The following is a 22321-nucleotide window of genomic DNA, read 5'->3' as shown; positions in this document are numbered from 1 at the left end:
TTAATGGACAACACGATAGTCACAGTATTAGACACAAGAAATTACGAGAAGGTCGACAAGCAGTCCTAATACTGAAGTCGAAAATATACATGTTGGTATCAAAGTATTACAAGCAATGTTATTGGCCACGCGATTTTACTTACTCTTACCTCAAATTCTAATCAACGTCGAAAGGTTATATCTGAACGTGTCTGAAGCGCATTGTTGTATTTGTCGTTATTTTTATATCACAAGATTTGTATGTTTAACGTGAATATTCGTATCGTAATTGCTGTGTATGGGACTTATCAGCACCGTATTGTGTAGCTGTTAGTGACCTAAAGAGTGATGGAAAGATCGCAGTGGATGGCTGTTAAAAGATTCTTCAGTCTAACCAATGTATATAGCGACTAACATGCACACTTATACAATTGTCAGTGGCAACTGTTAACTTCTTCAAAATCATCCACCTCACACGCCTATTTTCTAAGACAACGACAAATCACGGCCCCGGACTGTGACCAAATGTAACAAAGCCTCCTTGTGCTACTGCTCTTTTGGTTAGAAAATCCATAGGTATTACATTTTTGTTTGTTTAATATATTTCCATGATAACAAGGAGGAATGTAATGTTCAGATGCCAGAAATCCTGTGCAAGAATGCTATGTGTGGCGTCTCATTAATTGCGGATAATCTTTCTTAGAGCCTTCGAAATGTCTGCATTTTACTGTAGGTGTGCCGGCTATTTAGATAAATGTGCCTACAGGCTATGCTGGGAGCTCCGATGCATGACGCATACTTCATACTTCGAAATGGAGCACAGAAGTGTGTGAAATTAATATTTTTGTATTGACAAGCATGTTATGCACATGTAAATTCAACAAATGAGACATTACACGACTACAGATATCAATATCAAAATATTTTTACTGAACGCTATTGAAAGTCATATGAAAATAATGAAATCTGTAAAAATTGAACCGTCCTGTTTCATAGAAAAATATTAATACGGAAGTATTAACTGAAACGACTATTTCACACAATCATCGGCTGAAACCAAGTATAGCATTATTTTACTTAAATTCTACCTCAATGTTCATGCCATAGATTTGGTCACCAGTGTAAGGCCATACCTTGGATTGGGCAAAGAAGAAGCATATCTGACACTCAATACACTTCATATTTGCAAATAAATAGCAAATGCGGCTACAAAGTGTCAACAACTATTGTAAATTAATGTTTACTTGGCAACTCCCATCTGGTGATGGTATCTGTAAAAAGCCGGGCAATTTAGACACGAAGGAATTTGCAGTATGCAAACAATAATGCGATGTCTGGTTCAGAGTTAGAAAAAACTTGAAAGATATCGGTTGTCCGGCATACAAAGCAATCATTGTTTGTTTTGTATATTGGTTTCCACCACCTAATGGATGAGTCATCTAATTATCAAAGAACTGATTCCATCATCATAACATGTTAGGGTCAGTCAAGCTACCGATAAATTAGATGCATTCCAGGTGAACGTCGAGATATCAGGTAACCTCATTCCATGTCTTTTCATATGATCGGTGTATCATAGGTATGTATCATACACTGATGCTCACAAAGAAAATATTTTGCCTTCAATCTTGTGCATTCAAAGCAAGAAAACACGGTCACTATTTTGATGGCACTTATGCATGCCAGATATTTAGGAGTTCAATAGTTTAATGTTGATAGGGCCGAATTTTGGAGTTGAAAAATAACATGTACTTAAAAGCATTCGTCATTTCACAATGCACAATGTTATCCAACAATGATTCTTGTTAACATCAACACAAACAACTATTTTCAAGCATAGTTACCAAATAACTCAATAAGAATGAACACTCTATAGTAATACAGTGACATGATTATAACAAAGCTGCCATTTGTTCGTATTTTTTAGAGGATGAGCAAAGCTAAAAATCAACATATCATTTAGGGCTGCCTATAGAGTTGTATCGCCTTTCTTCTATAAGTCTATTAAAGCAACATAGTCCTGATCAGTATACCATGTATACTCTCAGTTTTTATGGTAGCTAAATTCAACTTAATATGTGTTTGTTTTCGAGTTTGATGATATGCTTTGTAAAATAAATAATTAATATTGCTCCAACCCTATTTTAGCACTAGTCATTCAAAATTGTCGGATCACAAAACTTCGTTAATTTGTAAATTTGCAATGAGCGTAGGTAGAGATGCCAAACAACTTTTATTTATGTCATATCACAGTATCTCAAATGTACATAGTAATTTCAGTCAATTTTAGTCGAGTCAACCGCATAAAGCCCAAATTGTGAAAGGCGAATTCGTTAATTACGGATAGGGAGTTCGAGACTTGGTAGTTGTAGCGTAACAGACTCACAGTGTCGTGCCCCTGCTCAAGGCACTGTACACCTCATTGCTCTATTTGGTACACGGTTATGGGTACCGCATCTTGTGATTGGGTTTGCCTGTTAGATGAGTAATAAAGAAAAAGAAAAGAAATGTTAAATGCCTTTCGTTAAATGTCATTTCATAGTATCTCAAAGGTTTATAGCAGTTTCGACAACTTTATTCACTCATCCAGCCATATAGTCGTAATTAAAGTTTGCTTACTATATGTAAATTAAAGATGTGAACGACACTTCAAATAAGGTACAAATAGGTAGACATTGTTGTTTAAGCTTTATTCGCGCAGACAATGTATAATAATACTAAAATGTCTAATTTAAGCAGAGGTAACTCCGCCTCCCTTTTTAAAGCATTTACTGAAAAGAACATATAAAGTCAACGCAGACGATGCTGTGCTACTGACAGGAACGTGGTGGGGCTTTACTATGTGCCTCGACCTGGACGTTAACACAGAATATTCAACTCTCCCGTTGTCCATGGATACCAGTCCACTGAACCTTCACAGGCCTATTGTCGATTGTAGCTCCGGCCGACGAAACCAATTGTCTAAACTAAATTTTACAACAAATACTTCAAAATGACGTTAAAATATAAGAAAGAAAATATGAAATGAGAAAATCTGAAAAATCGGAAGTTATAATTCACTTTGTGGCATTCACCGCACATGAAAGCAAAGATGCGCAACAAATATTAATGTACTCGCGATTCAGTGCTACAGCATCTCGCTCATGGTTTTTCTCGGGTAGAAAACATTTTAGAAGTTTCTCCTTCTCCTTGCTTGAAATCTCTTCATCTTATTCTCTCAATTGGTACAACTTACCTTGTGACAATGCAAATAGATGCCAATTTTACAGTGTTCGTAGAGTTATGAGATGAAAAAGTTGACACGACAAGAACACTCACTATGAGTTGAAAAGATTCCCGCGGCGTTTTTAAAGTAGTTGTGGCACGAAAATAGTTTGCAACAATCTGTACTATCTGATTAGCTATGTATATAACAAAATTATTTAAATGTCTCAACAAGGAGAAACTTACACTATAGCGTTAAAACTCCTTTCTTGTTAAGCAAAGTCATCTCAGTTCCTAGCATCCTCAAATATGCTAAAGGCTATCTATTGTCCACAGTTAAGAAGTTTTTCACTTTGCTGCAATCTACAAGCTATGCATATTACAAACTTATTAAAATGTATCAGCTCCGAGCAACCTGCACTGACGTTAAAACTCCATCAACGCTAAGAAATTACCGATCTATTTCAGTCCGTAGCATCCTCAAATAAACTCAGGACTCTATCTAAAGTTAACGGGTACGAAAGGTCTATCACTTGGCGGCAATCTGCAACATCCGACACGCTATGAAAATCATCAAAATGTCTCAGCGTGGAGTAAACTGCACTATCGTGAAAACTCAATCAATGCAAAGAAATTATTAATCTATGTCAGTCCATTGCATCCTCAAATAAGCCCAGGACTCTATCTGGAGTCATTGGATATGAAAAATTAATAGTTTGCAGCAATATTCGATATTCATTATGCCATGTAAATGACAAAACGGTTAAAATGTCTCAGGTCGAAGCAAACTGCGCTAATGTTAAAACACTGTCCATGTATCTTTGTCCGTAGCATCCTCTAATACGGTAATATCAGGACGGTATCTAAAGTCCATGTATACGAAATGTAAATAGTTTGCAGCAATCTGCAATATCCGATACGCTGTGTATATGACGAAACTGTTAAATTTTCTCAGGTCGGAGCAAACTGCACTAACGTTAAAACTCCTCCAGGCTGAGAATTTACGAATCTATCTCAGCCCGAAGCATATTACAATATGCTCGGGACGCTATCTCGAGTCAACATTCATGAAAAAACGGTAACTTTCCAACAAACTGTAATAGCCAATACGTTATGTATATGAGGAAAGTGTTATAATGTCTCAGCTCGGAGCAAACTGCACCAATATTAAAACATCGTCCATCTTTAAAAAATTCCATTTTATCTCTGTCCGCAGCATCCTCAAACAAGCTCAGGACTCTATCTATAGTCAAGAATCGTGAAAAAACTCCAGCTATATGGAGAAATTACGAAGCTTAATCATATCCTAGCATCTTTATATATGCTCAGGACTATTGAAAGTCCACATATATGAAAAGTCAACCACTTTGCAGCAACCTGCAATATCCGACACGCTATGTATAGTGCAAAAATAAATAAAATGCCTCTGCTCGGAACAAAATCCATTCATGTTGAAAAATTCCCCTTTTATCTCTGTCTGCAGCATCCTCTAAAAAGCTTGGGACTCTATCTCTAGTCAAGATTCGTGGAAAAAATTAAGTTTCGAACAAACTGCAATATCCAATACGCTATACCCATGTAAACAAATTACCATCGTGTCCATGTTCGTATCATCCTCCAATATGCTCTTGATTCCCTCTGTAGCCAACATTCACGAAAGTCTCTATGTTGGAACAATCTGCATATATTAGACACGCTTTGTATACTACAAAATTATTAAAATGTGTCAGCCCGATGCAACCTACACTTACTTTAAAACTCCGTCCATGTTAAAAAATCATCAATCTATCTCAGTACGTAGCAACCTCCGGGATGTTCTGGTACGGTGGCCCAAAACTACCTGTTCTCCGCATTTAAAGTCTGCGTGGCATTCAATTGTTTTCTCTCACATACGTCTCCGCATTCAAAGTCTGCGTCGCATTCAATTTTTTTTCTCTCACATATGTCTCCGCATTCAAAGTCTGCGTCGCATTCAAATTTTTTTCTCTCACATATGTCTCCGCATTCAAGTCTGCGTCGCATTCAATTGTTTTTCTCTTCAAAGTCTGCATCGCATTCATTTGTTTCTCTCTCACCTATATGTCCGCATTCAAAGTCTGCGTCGCAGTCAATTGTTTCTCTCCTAGATGGGCCACAGGCGACCCAAACACTATTAATAAGCTTATTATTGAGTTTTCCTCAGTTTTGTCTATCAGTTCTTCTCCCTTTCATCACGCTCTGACTGATCGTAGTAAATAAAAAGAAATGACTTTATAGCCTAACCTAGCCTCTTGACTCTTTATTTATTTTACACCCCATTACAAGGACGTTTATCTCTTATATACACACATCTTGTAATTAATTAGTCAACATGACTAATTATGCTAATCCTTGGACTTATCAGGGATTTTATAGGTTAGTCAACATCGCGAAAGATAGGAAAGGTTACTAAAACTCCTTTTTCATTTACATCTCTATCTTTGCAATGTTGACCAACCCTTGATAAGTCCACGGATTAGTATAATTAGTCGTGTTGACTAATTAAACAAGATGTGTATATGAGAGAAAAACATCCTTGTAATGGGGTGTAAAATAAATAGTCAGGTGGCTATAGGTTAGGTTATATAGTAATTTATTTTATTTACTACGATCAGTCAGAGCATGAAGAAAAGGAGAGGGACTGACAGTGACAGAGAAAACTGAGAAAAACTCAATAATAAGCTTTATTAATAGTGATTGGGCCGCCTGTGGATGGTCGTCGCAGTCAATGATTTTATTACCAACACATGAAGGCGCTGGCAAGTTTTGGTGAGCGTGACCCTCGCTCCATGACCCATGATTGCATCCGGAAAAAGTATCACTCTTTTAGTGTTCGTGATCGCGAAAAGCTCATTTTTGAAGGTAAGTGACAAAGTTATTCATTGTATTGTAAGCTTATGGGGTTAATGATCTAGCCAAGGGGGTACGCTGCTCACCAGTATGGACGCATCCTATGGGTCTCACATGAGCGTCCGAATATAAAACGGCAGCCCGTCCCACAACTGCCAATACATCCGGGGCTAGACGGTGGCTAGATCATTAAACCCCATAAGCTTGCAATACAATGAGTAACTTTGTCACTTACCTTCAAAGTCAATGAGCTTTTCGCGATCACGAACACTGAAAGAGTGATACTTTTTCCGGATGCAATCATGGGTCATGGAGCGAGGGTCACGCTCACAAAAGCTTGCCAGCGCCCTCATGTGTTGGTGACAAAATCACTGACTGCGACGTCCATCTAGGAGAGAAACAATTGAATGCGACGCAGACTTTGAATGCGGAGACATAAGCTTATGTGAGAGAAAAACAATTGAATGCGACGCAGATTTTGAATGCGGAGACATATGTTAGAGAAAAAAAAATTGAATGCGACGCAGACTTTGAATGCGGAGACATATGTGAGAGAAAAAACAATCGAATGCGACGCAGACTTTAAATGCGGAGACATATGTGAGAGAAAAACAATTGAATGCGACGCAGACTTTAAATGCGGAGAACAGGTAGTTTGGGCCACCGTACTCTGGATTCTATCTACGGTCAACATTCATGAAAAAGCGATAGGTTTCCAACATACTGCAATATCCAGTGCTACAAATCTAACGAAACTGTCAGCAACTCTCTTAGTTTCTGGCATCCTTCAATATGCTCTGGACTCTATCTACAGTCAATATTCAGGAAAAGCGCTCAGTTTGCAACAATATCCGACATGTTATGTATATAAAAAAATTACTAAAATTTCTCAGCTTGGAGCAAACTTCACTAACTTAAAAAGTCAGGCAATGATGAGAAATTGCAAACTTTTAAGTTATCTCACTTCCTAGAACCCTGCAATATGCTAAGGACTCCACAGATGGAGATGTTTTTCTTGACTAAAATAACAGTCAAAGAATGCAGTTTTGTAATTATTAGCTGTATTTTTATAGTTTCAATGTTAAAAGACAAAGTCTTCTTAGAGACTGCACACATCAGATTTGGCTACCACTTATTAAACCCTCTCTTTGGCTTCTAAAAGAGATGTAACTTGATGGATGGCAAGTGTAAACACCCATCAAAGTTTTGATTTACTGCTGTTTTCTCTTTGTTTTTAATGATTGACATCCATTTCTGTACAACAGTTCAGGACATGATAGAAAGTGTGAAATACATTCACAGCTCATTCAATTTACTGTATTTAAAACTTTAAAGTTGACATTTTCAAATTTCTATCTTACAACTGACAGCTCGACCATTTCATGAAATATACAGGATAACTGAATGTGATATATATATATATATATATATATATATATATATAATATATATATATATATATATATATATATATATATATTATATATATATATATATATACAAGCAGGGGGTCACCCGGCTTTCGAGATCCGAACAGGGGGTAACCCTGTTTTCGAAATTTCGAATAGGGGGTTCAGCCACCTTTTGACGTCGGCCGAAAATAATCCACTAACACCCAGATCGAAGAACATTTTTGTAGCTTCTGAAAAAAAAATAATTTTCTTGTTCGTCATGTTTTTACTGTGCTTATATCATCCCTAACAACTGTTAAGTTTGCATCATTATTGCCCTATACAAACCAGTTAGGTTCATTTTTAGGGCGAAATGCTTGATATACAACAATATATACACATACACTGATTCTGTACATGTGTCAAATACGTTAAGTATACACGTACGTATACTAATAAAATGCACAATTACAGTGTAAACTTGGTGTGCAAAGATCTGCATTACGTATACTCATGATCTGCAAAGATATACGCTACGCATATCAACTTGCATCATGTGATATGGAAGGGACCATCTTGCCATGGCTATGGCATTGTCCACTCATCCACCCTCAAACTAGGCTGTGTGTATTTACATAACTTTTGTTTATACTGAGTATCCTTGCATAAACGATGAATCACTTATAATAACTGTACACTGTCAGATTTTGTGTTGCTGTTTACTACTGTGTTACTGTGAGTGGACAATGTGGGGGTCATACCCGTCCGAAGATGGTTCCTTCCATACCATATGATGCAAGCTTTTTTCCCCATTATTCAAATTACATGGGCAACTTCCTGTACTATTTCTATCGCTTTTTTGTAAAAAATCGGGCGAGTTATTAAAGGTGAAAATAGGTTTCCCGGGGTAAGTGACCACAAAGCTAGCACATATGTGAAAATCATCCTTGGTGAACTTCCCCTTTAACAGGAGTTAATAGGTGTACAAGTTATCATCGACAAGTTGTAATGGTTATGTAACTTTTGGAGATGCTATCTAAATCATAACCGTAATCATCATTTAGGCCAGAACCATTACCGTGTGCATACTCATAATGAGATAGCTTTGGCTAACTGTGTAAAGAGTTGGTTGCTTTGCATGCATCATAATATATTATAACACACCTGATCCGCAATCTGTGTTCTAATTCGCCAATTGATAGTCACACGGGATGCGTTCTTTTTGTGCTGATCTACGTAAACGACGTCATCAGGCATCATTTGTCGGAACTGATGCCTGCTAGGCATCAGTTCCGAAAAATGATGCCCGCTGTCGTCAAAAAAACATTGGCGCACGCGCGAACTGGAATGTAAACAAAGATGTCGTCTGCGACCGAGCGAAACGATAGTCGAGAAATTTCCGGTTTATCCTACTTTCTGAAGAAGAACTGAATGCTCTGGTTTCAAACAAGGACTTGAAACGAACGAAAACGATAATCAAAGGTGCATTGAACGTCTTGTAGAAGTATTGCGACCCATCGGGAAAAACTTTTTTTGCCGAACCACTTCAACATATTCTATTAAATCATTCATGCGACAAGTTTTGTGTATAGTACGTTCTTATGCATGGCTACGAATCAGGTGTGTTATGAAACACATATTGACTGGCCACGCGGGCAACAGCACTCACAGTCCCTCGGGGTACAGACTTGTGCTGTTGCCCTCATGGCCAGTCAATATGTGTAAACTGTAAAAGCTTGGCTGTAATTAGAAAGGTCGTTCACAACAAATAGGGCGCTCTAAGAGGGTCGAGAATGAACATGCATGTCATTCGATTCGAATATATTAGCCTCAGTGTTCAAAGTTTGCCATGTAGGTGTGACCTTTTGGGTATAATTACCTATGGCATTATCCAGATTATGCACGCAAATTTTATGAAAGTCAGAAGGCGTGCAACTGCAGGCTAACTCGCTCAAAGTTTCAAATTAAGAGGTGACGACTCGAATAATTATCAAGTAGAACAGGTCTCTGTATCTCGTACTTTCAACCTTACATTTAGATACATCGACGATGTTATTTCATTGAATAACTCTGAATTCAGTAAATATCTCGCTATGATTTATCCTCCAGAATTGGAGATAAAAGAAAACTACAGAAAAGGCCTCTTCTGCTTCATATCTGGACATTTCACTTGAATTTGACTCTAATGGTCACCTTTCTACCAGGCTATATGACAAGAGGGATGATTTCAACTTTAGTATAATCAATTTTCCACACCTCATCAGTAATATTCAACTCTCACCAGCTTATGGGGTATACATTTCCCAGCTTATTCGATATTCAAGAGCATGCAGTTCATATGGTGATTTTGTAGAGAGACATGGCCATCTCTCTTACAAACTGTTAAATCAAGGTTACACCAGAGCAAGACTTGTCTCTACATTCAAACGCTTTTTGGCAGGTATCGCAAGCTGGTAGATAAATACAATATCTCTCTTCGACAAATGATCACTGATGGCATCGGTGACATGGGGCCTTAGTTAGTGACCACTACCTATCTGACTTACAGATTGATATATGGCGGGAGCCACATGTGGGGCAGGATGCACTTACTATTTTCGAAACACCTGACATCACTTTTTGGTCTTTTGGCCAGAGGTCCATATATCTTTCTTTCATGAATTTGACTTTGTTTGTGTACCGTCTATTTACTGTCTGTTCTGTGCTGTTTTGTGTCTATGTTTACAACTATTGTCTTACAAATTTTGACCAAGTGTTATTGGATTATGGATTGGTATGATTGCGATTATTTATGACCTCTGAGGGCGCTCTATACCAGCGCGTCCACTAACGGACAAAATTACTGTCATTGTCAAGTTATCGATTTTCTGTTATGCCTTTCCAGGTTTTGTAGCAAATTGCGAACAAACAAACATTCTCTTATAATTCAGCAACATTTTACAAAAGCTATCAGACCTTTTGATATCAATTACGCTGGTCCGTTTACCAAATCGTTCGGATCAAAAGTTTATGTTAAGTTTACGGGTAAAATGGTTAAGGCTTCATTTGCGTTACGGATCTCTGCCATGTAGAAAATTCACCATAGTCCCTATTATACATTTTGGTGTTCTGTAAATACCGTACATTGTCGCTATTTAGCGTATTATTATGCTGTAAGGTGTCGCACAAATGCCATGACGCGTCCAGCTGTTCAAATAAAGAGGTTAGTACAGTCAACACTTGTGCAAATATCAATCCATCAATGGCATCGTCCACTCTGTCATATTTTAAATACAAAGGCTAATATATCCTTACAGCAATTAAATCCGTACCCAATGTCTCATCTGCCTTTAATTAAACAGTTCAAAAATTGTCATGAAATTTATTTCATAAATGACTTCGAAATTTTATTTTAATAATCATCTACTCAGTACGTTAGTTGCATTCCTATTTTAGAAACATAACACTTTTTGGCACTGTCTAAAGAACGGTGTACAAGCTCACGTTAGTAGTGAGAAAAAGTTGTTATTTGTGATGAATTTTTTCACCATTTTTAGCTACAGGGGATTTCCTCCCTGTAGCTAAAAATGGCATGCGCGTAAGTGAGGGTGACCTGTATATGAACTCACGTACGCAACAGCTGGTGTGAGTACTGACGTATAATAAACGTTTACACAAGCATGAGCAGTGATGAGTCATAGCTAGCGCATTGCGCAAGTCTGAGTGACCTATATATGAACTCAGTGGGGAATTCCCCATTACAACAGCATTCTATTATCAGGATGGAAGGGAGACCATTTGTTCGATAGATTCTGACTGTGATGCTGCTCTTCCGTTCCGACAGGGGAACGTCTTCTGGATGTAAGTATATAGATGTGAATTCGCGTCTTCTGGCTGTGTTGTAAGTATATAGATGTGAATTTTCACTTATGTTAGTATTTATCCTACGGAGCCGCATTAACACTTATGTTAGTATTTTCCCCTATGGAGTCCCTACGGAACGCTGTTGCGCAATACTGTTCCGGTAGGGCTTTCCCGTTCTGGTAGGGCTTTCCCATTCTGGTAGGGCTTTTGCAATACCTTTGGAATGAGTGTTGCTTAGCAGCCGATGATGTCATGACAAAGGTCTGAAATTCTACAGTTTTCATGAAAATTTCTACGGGTTTTTTTTTCTGAACTCGGGAGTTAACTTGCTCACGCGATAGATAAAATTTTAGAAAGTTCTTCAGAACTTAAAATATGCCAGAACATCATTACTTCAATAAAATGAGACGTTTTAGATAAATGGTACTGATATCTAAAGTGTAAGTAGTTGTATCTTTTTTAACAAATGAAATGTTGCTACTTTCTTCCCCTGTCGGAACGGAAGGACTACTACGAGCAACAATATCTAAATCTTTTTTATCTTTATCTATAGTTATGATAATATTGCAAGGTGTTCTTGAATCTGTTTTTATAGCGATATTTCCGACAAAATCATCAAACTTATCTCCTGTACCAAATTTTATGCATTTAATAAAAACTGTACCATGTTGAAGTATTTTCATATTGTCAGTCATCTGTTGACTGGCCGTCTGTAAATTTAATTCAGCTATCTCCTCCCCCATACTCTTAAGACCCATTTTCTATAGTTGTATCCCAAAATAATCTTACTGGAACTCCACTAGCTGTATATGAACAAAAGTTTCCCCCCTCGTTTACCCATAATTGCAGTGTATTATCATTATGTATTCATGATTGTCATAAGAGGTTTGATCTTGAGGTGAATCGGTATACTGAGTAGTGTAATGTACGGATTCTTAAGAGTTAGCCAACGGCAAAACTCTAGCAACTTGTACTTGTTAACATTGCTATCAAATAAATCACATTTGGAGTTCCTGGCAGTTCACAACCCCACCTGCAATTTCTCTATCTAATATATCTAAGATGTTACACGTTGAATTATAAGGCCTAAATTGCTGACTAGCCCCATCCCATGTCAGAGCAAAAGGAGTAGGATCATGTGCAGCCGTTGTAGCGTCTATTGTGGTTTCATCGACATCTTTCAGTTCGGAAAACTCTACAGCGTGTTCGTGTTTCTGTACCGATTCAGCCGATAAAACGAAATGTTTTTCGTGAGCTTGTATCGAAGCACGTAATCCTTATTATGGTTACCTGCGATCTTAGTATTATTGTTAACTTAACATCACGAATATTTTTGAGCTCAAGATTTAGTCCGTGAATTGCACCTACACCGTAGTCACTTGCGTCAGGCATGATTGACGTATATACCTAGTGGAAAAATAAATAATACCTTGTAATAATATACAACCATGGCTGCAGCAATAGGAATGACAGTTCTCCGTGCTGTATTAAATGACCTATAGGAAGACAGCTTTAACAAAAATGCATGCAAATCTGCAACACTGTGATTTTGCGGTACCCTTCAAAATATGACTGTTACAGCTAAAGAGTCTCAATATTTTTTCGTTTAAAAGTCTATTTGATATTTCTGACATGTCCCTGTACAAAATAAAACAGATTAAATAGCAAAAAACGGCCTGATTTTTTGTGTCTAGCTAAAAAAAAATTGTAGAATTTGGTTTTAGATTTGGCTGCAATTTTCAATGTAAATTTGGGTATGGGGTAAGTTTTGGTCATTTATACTGAATACTATACAATATATTGCATATTACAATATGTCATTTTAAAGATTAGTAAATTATCTTTCTAATGATATCTAATAAATGATGTTATATTCAAAATCAAGCTCAGCAGATGACTTAAATGAAGACAGGTTTAACAAAAATGCATGCAAATCTGCAACACTGTGATTTTGCGGTACCCTTCAAAATATGACTGTTACAGCTGTAGAGTCCCAATATTTTTTCTGTTAAAAGTCTATTTGATATTTCTGACATGTCCCTTTATCAATTAAAACAGATTTAATTGAAAAAATGGCAAGATTTTTTGTGTCTACCTCAACAATTTGTAGAATTTGTTTTTAGATTTGACTGCAATTTTCAATGTAATTTTTGGGGTATGGGGTAAGTTTTGGTCATATATACTGAATACTATACAATATATTACATGTTATAATATGTCATTTTAAAGATTAGTAAATTGTCTTACTAATGATACCTAACAAGTGAGGTTATATTCAAAAACAAGCTCAGCAGATGACTTAAATGAAGACAGGTTTAACAAAAATGCATGCAAATCTGCAACACTGTGATTTTGCGGTACCCTTCAAAATATAACTGTTACATCTGTAGAGTCAAAATATTTTTTCTGTTGAAAGTCTATTTCATATTTCTGACATGTCCCTGTATCAAATAAAACAGATTTCATTCAAAATGCATTTTTTATTATGCCAAGCTAAAAAAATTGGTAGAATTCGAGATTTACTGTAATTTGCAATGTTAAATTTTGGGGTATGGGGTAAGTTTTGGTCATATTTCACAAAAACTGCAGAAGATATTTAGGGGTTATTACACGAAGTTTGGGCGATACCGCGTCGTATTCGAGTGATGTGTCCGTATTTTGACGAGTTGCGCAGCAACGAGTCAAAATACGGACACATCACGAGAATACGACGCGGTATCGCCCTAACTTCGTGTAATAACCCCTTTATCATACATGCATGTTTGGTTATGACTGTTTCCCCACACGCAGACGCTCCGAAATTAGCGACGAAATCAACTTGAAATCGACCTTGCTTCCTCCAGGCTGTACTTATAAAAAGTTTGTTGCTAAGGAGTGATGACAACCGTATCACTTCTTGATATTATTCCGCTATTGGGCCATTCCACTTCAAAGGAGGGTTTATGAAGCACTCTTAAAGCGAAAATTTAAATATTGCGATGTCGACACAGGTTTCCACGATTTAAAGAAGATTCATTTTTAGTTTAAAATGACGGTGGATGTAAAACATAGACTGGAGTGTGTAAAGTGGTTGTGTTTTCGTGTTTTGATACATAATCTCATCCCTGCGTGAAAGTTATGAGGCCGCCAAAATCGCATCAAAATACTCGCGCCACGCAATTTCAAACTCGATCGAGTAATCGGAGTATGAACAGCTGAGAGCATGGAGCAAGCAGCTCTGCGACATCTATGAATGCACAGTGGATATAATACCCGTACCAGTCAGTTTATCTCGAAGAATTATACATGTCCTCAAACGTCAAATATGCCAAATTTACCTTAGTAAGCGGATTAGGGAAAATATGAAGTGAGTACACTGTGTAGTGTTGTAACTCGGTCGTGATTTCGTTGCTGTACGAATAAAACATTTCAAAGGTATTTCCGTCGTCTGCTCGTATATTTTCGTTCCTTGCTTGCCTAAATAGAACTAAACTTCCTTTAACAACCTAAGCGAAAGTTTGACTTTTCCTAGATCTTACATTGTATCTGAAACCCGCACCGCACCGGTGCCACCAGACACGATCATGACCTGTGAATCTCACTGACACGGTACAAATCGGAAATAGTATGTCCACCTTCAACCTTGTCTGTCGCGAGTATTTTCAGTGCGGTTTGATTTTGGGGCTCATTTATAGCTGTAAACGATGTAATTCACCGCCCAGATACTTGAGCTCATCAACAGGAAACTTTTCGTAAAGCGGTTCTATCATGATGCACTGTCAACCGATCTTACATGTAATCTTCAGCAACGTAGACGGACACGAAAACACTGCACCGCCACGGGATCGGCCTTTGAACGATAACAGGGTCGGCAAATGATACAAATTTCAATACGTTTGTATGTTTTTGGTACAACTGTACTTATGCCTAAGTGCACTACTGCCCATGAAGTGACTGCAAACAACAGAATTTTGACCATAATCATAATGACGTTTCGGATTGTCATTTGTCTTATTCGCTCAGCTGTTTTATATGTACATATACCAACGAAGGTCATGCATACTAGCGTAGGTCACGCGTCCGCGTCGCTGTAAGTAGTTCGGTTACAGTGAAAATATAATTCGTATTTTCACTAGTTAAAATAAGGGTTCATATCAGTACCGTCTTAACAATAGAAGAATGGCAATACAGGCATAGCATGTATGATAATGCATAGTACAATATGTCATCTTAAGAGAAATAAATTCCCTTTCTAATAATACCAAACAAGTGAGATTGTGTTAAAAATAAGCTCAGCACATGACTTACAAGAGGACAGATTTGACTAAAATGCATTTGGGTTGGAAAATGGTGAATTTGCGGTACCCTTCAAAACATGACCATAACAGCTATTACAACCCTATATTTTTTCTGTTAAAATTCCCTTTCGTATTCTAGGGATCCCAAGGCTTCTGAAAAATACAGGTTTGTTATCCTGTGGGGTGCACGTAGACCCCCTCTAGCCCACGGCCTAATCGAACATAATCTTGCGTTACGACAGTATGCCATGAAAGATGGAAAGAGCAAGAATTGGTTTGTCAGTGTCAATGAACTTCTCACAAAATACAAATTTCCTAGTTTCATCGCGTTACTGCAAAATCCACCCACAACATATAAAGGAAAAGAGCTTTTGAAGAAACATATTGATGAATTCTGGCATGCAAAAATCACCCAAGAAAGCTACAGAGAAATCTTCATGCAGGATCATCAACCTTGAGATTGTAGCCCGAACAAGCCTCACCCTGTCTGGTCTTCAGTCAATTCTGATCCCCCTGACTCAGATTACAATTGAGGAGTATATATCAAAACTGATAAATGATTTATGTTTTCACATGGATTCACAAAAAGTTTCACCCTGGTGTTCATTTTTGGCCCTGGAATTCCATCTACCCACCCTTTGCAGAGTAGTAAGCTTATGGGGCAAGTAAACATGGATGCGCCGGTGCGATTCAACGATCAACCTGTATATCGGATCGAAAGTCAACAATTGTACGGCTCGGACGACTTTACAAGTTTATATAAAAAGTATAAGGCGCAGGGTATTATATATTGACTGATTACTGTAGCTATGATGGGCTACATTCAGGACGGGCAACTACGGGCAGTAATTAGTAGGCAAAACAGGTGGTTTTCACCATGGGCAGAACTCGGTGCAATGATACTGAACATTAATAGTAAGCCTGTCACCTTGAAGGTAATGCTGTAGGTGAAACAAGGACTTCAAACGCATGATGGTACAAACAACACCACAAGTGAAACGTACACATAGAAATACACGCGTTCCTACGTTGTGCCCACCCGGGCCACGCGATTAAAATATGACTGATACTGCTGGATAGTGTTAATTTGGTCGGTAAACAGTCAATTAATAGTTTAATTGACTACCTGGGTGATTGGCAGGTCGTGTCCAACGACGCATATGCAAAGCAGGCCAAAAGACAAAAGCCCCCAAAGATATTGACAGCTGGCCAGGGTCATCATGAATACGTAATGACGCTTCACTACGCAGAAACTGCGTAGTCAAGCCCTTCTTAACCGGTCAAATCGTCTTGGCATTTTCCCTCATGTGTAGAACGTGCTGGTGTTAAAGTGAAGTTCTTAACTGGCTGTAATATTCTTCAAGCAAACAAAGCAAGATTTAATCAAAACAAGGTGAACCCAACCTTTAGGCTATGCTTAGATGGCCCTGAAGATAGACTGCACTTTTTATGCCTTTGTGCTGCCAGCGCTCATCTGCGTCACAAACATTTCCAGCATATGTGGGACACTTTGAATAATCATAATGTATCCTCGTCCATTGCTCGTTTCCGTGATTCACCCAATGAAATATTACAGCTGTTTCTTGATGCCTCTGCCTGCTTCCCATTGCACCGGATTAACCTCATTTCTTCAACTGAACTAATCTCTAGACGTTTTATTTTTGATTGCATGTTCTGCGTACACGATCCATGGCTGCAGACAACCAGAACAACATTACCTCGACTGAGGGTGCTTCTATCTAAAGAAGGGATCTCACTTACAACAACAACAATAGCAATCGATATAACAGCCCCAAAAATTTTTCTGCTTTCATTTGCATTACTTTTCCTACAGATTAAAATTCCCAACTGTATTGTTTCAGCCTACACTCTAAAAAGCTGGCATACGCCGCACACTGTTTCTTTCTGGCTGCTTTGCTGCTCTCTGCCAAACATAAAACCACGTGATAAAACTTTTACTGTATTTCCATCGCCTACAATATACGTAAGTCAAACACAAATGATATTCGTCACCAGGATTTCCTTTTTATACTCAATAATTCACTCCTGGCGCTGTAATGTTTCATGCATTCCTATCTTTTCTCTTTAAGATGCACCATGGCACAACGGTGTTGGGAGCAATTTGTTGTTCTTTTCCGGTAACTCTTCGTGATTTATTTCTTCAAGTCACACCGGATGAACAAACTGCTGTAGAATTGTGTCAAAAGAACGGGCTTTTTACACAAGAGGCGCAACTGTAAGTGCGGTAGAGATATGACGTTGCGTCACCGGAGTGGCCTGGACAGATACCATTGAGGCTGTCCCGACCGCTCTTGCGGCGCAACTATTTCAGTCTGCACCAACAGTTGGTTTCATTTATGCAATATACCTTTTGTCACCATTCAACAGTTGATGTATTTTTGGTGTTTTTAAGTTTTCATTCAGTTTGCTGATACTTCTTTTCAGTTTTTCTGTCTTCAAAATCTGTTGTTCATTGTTTTAATTTTGGTCGTGAGATTTGTTTTTGCTTTATCTTCGCGACCATTTTTCGCGATCATATTTAAATTATTATCCTTTGAGTTAACCTGTCATTCGACCCAACACTGCACATTAAACATCATATTTTGCCAACATTTTGGGACGGTGTCTAAACTAATTTCACGACAAAGTCTACAGTTCAGGGGGCCACTGCCGCTGATATGTGACACTGGAAATGCTGAAACCAGACGAAGAAATTAATTCATACTAGTTACAATCACTAGTACAGAAATTTGCGAGAAATTTGCGAGAAATGGACACTTTCTCGCTGTATTGCGAGAAGTAAGCGAGAATACATACTTTCTCGCGATCAAGCTGCGAGAACTGTGCTTTCTCTCATGCATCTGCGAAAAATTGAATTCTCGCAATCAATCAGCGAGAACTATGTTTTCTCGCTCTGCATCTGCGAGAAATTGTGAAATTTTTGTGAAATGCTTACACAGAAGAATACAATTTCTCGCAGATGCTGAGCGAGAAAACACAGTTCTCGCCAGCTGATTGCGAGAAAATTAAATTCTCGCTAAGTTATTGCGAGAAAGTATGTATTCTCGCTTACTTCTCGCAAAAAGCGAGAAAGTGTCTGTACTAGTGAATATGGATGCTACATCATTTACGTTAGCGGATTTTGTCTGTTTCTGTACTTATTGCCATGCTGTCACTATCAGGGGCTTGTTACTTCGGTTTTGACGAAGTACCGTACACCGTGACATTGACAGCCGATTTTTTTCCGCTTCTGTACTGAATTCACTTCGTCATTTGGTGGAATTTTTATAACGTAATTGTCGTAGCATATTTAACAAACTGTTCTTCAGGTTTTCATCCACAATAGGAATAAAATATTGCATTTAATATATGCTAAGTGATGAGCATCTTTTATATGAAGTGTATTATGTCAGAAATGGAACAAATATCCTTTATATTGTAAAAAGGCAGCAAACAACAACATTCAACAGTATAATAAATATCAAACACAAACGATTCAATAAATATAGCATCCTAAAGAAGCTACAGTTTTTCCTTCACTGTGCAAATACACCAAATGATATGAATAAAACACTATGTGCACAACAAACACGAAAATGCAAAAAAAAGACAAACAATATAGCAATGAATGCACTACCAATAATTCAATAAAAGAGGGAAATACGTAAATGAATTTCAGTTCATTAAAGTCAACATTATAAATCTGCCAGTTCCTGTACAGCATTATCATATGCGCTGTCCGTATCCTTATCTTACTGCGTGTGAGACGGCTGTGGTGTTGACCCAATCAATTAAACCGCTGATACGGACAGCGGATTAGTAAGTTTGCAATGTTTTCGGAACAATTATAGTGGTGCATACACAACTTGGAGAGGAGATAAGGACTTGTGTGGGGTCGAAATATTTCTTTGAAAACCCACAGTCAAAATTATAAAATCAAATAAGGTAAACCGTTGCACAAAAAAACCCTCCCTCCCCACCTCAGGGGACTGATTCCTTCCCCTGTGATAAAACGGGGCCCTAAACCAGCATTTTCGAAAGTTGCCCAGTCGTCGGTGCATTTGAACGTACCAATCTAAACCATAGACCCTCGAGAAAAAACGGAAACAGTCTGCTTTGTTTCAAAGACCGAAGACCGAATTTTGACACACAGATAAAGTGTGGGTCTGTAACTCACCGCTTGGTGTAAATAAGTTGGGATCGATGATGAAAGATATCTCTGAAGCAGCACACTTGGTATGTGATGCACACAAAAAAATATAGGTGACAGCGCACCGTGCACTTTGCTTGATATTGCGGGAGTCGAGACGCGATATCTCCTTCCTCTCCTTAAAATGAAGTTAGTATTCGTTCATACACAAATAAATTGACACTTTCTCACAGCAATGGCATGTCAGATATTCTTTACCAACGTTTGGGCTGTAACAAACCGGGTGTCCTAACGACGTAGACCAAGAAGTTCAAAATAACAATGGGATGACTCCTGGCGACTGCGACGAAATTTGACTTTAAATGCAACGAGCAGTGTCTAGCTCTCGCTGAATCGGGGAAAACACTCTGCACAACTGTTCATCACAGTTGCAGTCATCGCAAGTCTGGATTATTTCAAAACTGCTTGTTTTCTGGTACAATTAACGTCCAAATTATCCATCAAAATAGATCCTGTAACTTCACTGTGCCACCTCTGAATGTCGCGACGGTCGACGTATACCGTATACGCGTATGCAGTACAGAATGAGACAAATCTATCTTTAGTATGCCAAAAAAGCCAGGACTATTGTTCTTATGTAAATTTACGAAAAAAATTGTTACTTTTTTCTTTTGATTTGAACTCTTGACCCATTTTCTGTGTGACTGCAGCAGGTATTTTTGACAAGTATAGTGTTCGTGTTGCATGCGAATAAAATGCAATGTCGATATGGACGTAATGCGTATTTATCGTAGGATACATCCCAACCTATAAAATGCTCGGTCTCGGCGCAGAATTTCCGACGTTCGATTTCTCTGACGTACGTTTTCTGCATTTGGGGCTTAAAGTGATGAAAATACCCAAGTAAGACAACAAAGACACGTGAGTTGATGTTATATAAAAGCAATAACTCCCTTCGTAGTCGGTTATACACTCGATTTTGGTACAATTCGGTTCATATAGCACTCGCCTGTCGGATCGTGCAATATGTCGCGCATTGTATCAAAATCTAGTGTATACCCTCCTGCGGCGGTTATTGCTTAAATAACTTTAAAATATCGCTTTCTCTCCCTGTCATTAATCAACTGTTTCTTCCACACAGCCATCAAGATGGCTGAAGAAGACATAGATAAAGATAGGATAGTACAATTAGAGGGCTTTGAAAGCAGATAGGGAAAATTATGACCCTTCTTTTTAATCATTTCCCCTTAAGTTTCCAAGCCCCCATTCCTAACTCTTACCCCCAAATAATTTATCGCCCCTTTTGAACGTAATTTTGACCTTATTCCATAAGTACAAACATCTTTGACGACATCAGTTTGTGGTTATAACACTTGTAAATGGTGCCATTGTTTGAATACCAGGTTAGCAGCAACCGTTTGGCAACATTCAAACAGAACAGTCACAAAGCGTGAAACACAGAGAGATTTTCTGAACTTTAAAAACATAATCACCGCAGTGCCTACTTCTCTCATGAGCTCTGCCGTACACATTGAAGCTCATACCATAGGGTTTGAGGTAGTTTGACAACATCCCAGATAATAATCACCATAAAACTTAAGAATGCAGTTCAATTGAATTGAATTGAATTGAATTGAATTCTTTAGAATATACTACTCGTAAATTACGGCAACAAGCGCGATCAATGCAGATACTGCGAGACTGCATTTTTAACACCCCATATGTTGCGATGTCTTTCTACAGTAATTGTGCTGGCTTCACTTCCATCAGGAAACAATCTCTGCCTGAGAGACGACAATGTGTAACATAAGTTGACACGCCGACAATCAGTTTCTTTTGAAAAGGCCGACACGGGTTATATCATGGTTCAACATTAGAATGGAATATTTTCTCTGTGCTCAGTAAGGAAAACAAACATCGGATTTTGAAAAGAAGCAAATCTTCACAATCAGTTCCAAAGTCCCCTAACACTTTGATTACTAGGAAACTTCACCGGATAAGGATTCTTATCATAGTAATCTGCTGGATTATCTCTCCTGATTTATTTTCACAGGAAACTGTCACGATGACTTACACCTCATCGAAGTATTTCAGAGATGTGCTGTACGATGACGATAGAATATGAGGAGCGATGGAGAATAGCACCGAAACATTGCCAAAATTTTTGTCCCCACCCGCAAACGTTCAAAGACCAGATATGAACTGAATATGCTCACGTGTTTTACAACAGGTTCATTAATAGTAGTACGCTTCACAGAACAATGAGATATATGTTATCACTATATGTAGCAGGTTTTTTTAAACTTCGCACAGTACTCTCGGAGTTTAATCACTAATTACAAAACCTTATTTAATTGCGAATGAGCTGTCAATTAACTTGACACTGCTCAATGCTTCATGGGACAATTAGATATCCATCAGATCAACATTTGTAGCACGTTTTATTTAATTTAATGCTATAATTTTAGAGTAATGTCACTTATTACAAAGTTCATTAAATATGCAAATAAACCCTACATTAACTTGACACTGTTCAATGATTCATAGCACAATTAAATATTTATCAAGTCAATATCTGTAGCACGTTTCACCAAATTTTAGTGCCGAAA

The sequence above is a fragment of the Ptychodera flava genome, chromosome 3 (assembly GCF_041260155.1).
Source record: "Ptychodera flava strain L36383 chromosome 3, AS_Pfla_20210202, whole genome shotgun sequence".
Classification (NCBI taxonomy): Eukaryota; Metazoa; Hemichordata; class Enteropneusta; family Ptychoderidae; genus Ptychodera; species Ptychodera flava.
This window is presented reverse-complemented; position numbering follows the sequence as displayed.